The following is a 2,306-nucleotide window of genomic DNA, read 5'->3' as shown; positions in this document are numbered from 1 at the left end:
TTATTTTCTTTTATGTCTTGGTACCAACACCCCCTTTAAAGTGGCTTTGCACACGTCAGTCTCGGGCCCAGGCTCTGTGGCTTGGCCCTGGGCACATTCTGGGGCAGCCTCCAAGGGTAAACCCCGGCGGCTGCTGGGGACCCAACTGGAGCGAGGCCGCTTTCCCCCTCACTCCCACTTAGACCACCCCCAAGCCGGGACCGGAAGCATGTTGAGCCCCTGGGCCAGGCTGGGGAGCCAGCTCAGCCCTGCCTACCCAGGGTTTTCCAGGATCACCCCTGGTGAGGCGGCGTGCCGGTCTCTTGCTCTCTTACTTGTTCTGCAGAGTGGGGAGCTGAGGCTGCATGAGGGAAGACTCCTGTACCCCAGCATGGTGGAGGGTGGGATGGGGGCACACCTGTGCGACCCAGGCTGTGGCCAGCAGAAGAAAACAGTAGCATCCACCAGGCCCTGTGTCTTCTCACCACAGATTGTCTTGGCTCCAGCTTTGAGACATGGGAGGGCCAGATGAGGACAATTTGATGACTGTTTACAGAGATGGAGGCAGGGTGCCAGGAAGCCACAGGGGAGCCCCCAGGGTACTCACCAGTCCAGGCAGGGCTGGGCGTCCTGGTAAGGAGCAGGGACCTTCTGCCCAGGGGTGTGGCCAGCCTGTGGGAGCTGTGCGTAGGAGCCCAGGAATCAAGTCCCCAGTGTCTCTTCCCTCCCTCCAGCATCCTCCCAGGGCCACCCTTAGCTGCGCTCAGCCAGAGGGCTGGGGCACAGGGACACCACAGGTTTCGCTGGAGGCTGTCAGGGGCTCTGGTGGGGGTGGGGGGTGAGCCCGCTGGCTTCACTGCACCTCCCAAAGCCCATGTCCACTGCCTGCCCCAACCAAAGTGGGCCTCCAAGGTGCTGGGGTGGGACAGAGACCCCACAAGGGACCCTCCCCTCACTCCTGGACCTGGGTGTTGTGGCTTTTGGCAAAAATAGTCACATATACTCCAAGTGTCCCCCTCAGCTGGGATTCCTGGTGTAAGCCTGGCCACCAGGGTGGTAGGACAGACCCTCTGGAGGCAAGGTGGTGTCAGCAGGGGGTTCTGAGGCCCCACGGTGCTGGCATCAGTCTTGGCTGAACGGCAAAGCTGCATCTGTCTCCTTCCCCATGAGGCTCCGTCACCGTCTCCTTCTCTGGTGGCCACCAGCTTACCCACACATCCCCACCCTCCGGTCTCACCGATGGGGCCACTTTGGGCTTTGCTGTGAATGGGTGAGGCTTGAGGCCATGCCAAGAGCCAGGGAAGCCGGCACTGGCCGTCAGTCACACACAGCCTCTGTCCCTGCTGGGCCAGTTTGTACCTGGAGCAGTTGCTAGGTGACAGGAAGAGACCATATTTGATGTCCCCTGTCCACAAGGACCTCCAGAGAGTGGATGCCCTCTGGACAAATGCAGGCACTTCTTGGGATGCAGGACCCTCACTCTGCCTGTTCTGGGAGCCCAGGTGCTTGCCTTTTCCCCAGGTCACCTTGTTCCCAAGCTTCTCGTCTTTATCTCCTGAGTCTGGCCAACCCGTCCAAGGATGCTGCCCGTGGTGCAGCTGAGAGTGGCTGGATGTGCCACCTTGGTTCTGCTGTGGGGTGCCTCTTCCGTCTTTCAGAGCCAGCCCCCCCACCCCGGCTATGACACAATACCTGTCCCCTTCTGGGCGACATCATGCACCGTGCGTCCATAAACCACCTCTGCACTTTCCCTTCTTGTCCAGAGGCTGATAAGACTCTTGCCATGAAGCCCTCGGTGTGGGCTGAGGCAGGGGCAGTGATTCAGGAGGAGCAGTTTCATGGGAGCTCTGATCTTCTGCCCACAGGACTTACTTCCAGATGCGCTGGGACCAAGTCTGGCTCTTACTGGGCGGCTGAGTCACGTGGCCGTTGAATGCTGTTAGACTTCACCAGGGCAGAGGGGCAGCTCCGAGCTGCTTTCCAAGTGACAGGAGGAAATAGCCTTTTCCTGGGATGTGAGGTCTGGGCTTGCCGGGGGCATGGTGCTTCTGCCAGACACTCCAGGCAGGGTGGGGACTGCTGGGTACCCACATTCGCAGCAGGTGGAGGTGTCACAGCCTGGACCCGCTGCAGAGCCTCTTCTGACCAACATTACCTGCCATCCAGGAAACGGGTGGAAGTGGAACGCTTGGGTGTGCACGCCACTCCCCAAGCCCAGATCCACCCGATGTGGCCTCCTAGAAGCGGTGGTGTGAGGCATAATGACAGAGCTTTCTTTTTTTTTTTTTTTCTCTTTGAGACGGAGTTTCGCTCTGTCACCCAGGCTG

Source organism: Chlorocebus sabaeus, chromosome 27 (genome assembly GCF_047675955.1).
Source record: "Chlorocebus sabaeus isolate Y175 chromosome 27, mChlSab1.0.hap1, whole genome shotgun sequence".
In the NCBI taxonomy this organism is placed as follows: domain Eukaryota; kingdom Metazoa; phylum Chordata; class Mammalia; order Primates; family Cercopithecidae; genus Chlorocebus; species Chlorocebus sabaeus.
Note: the sequence above shows the minus strand (reverse complement) of the source record.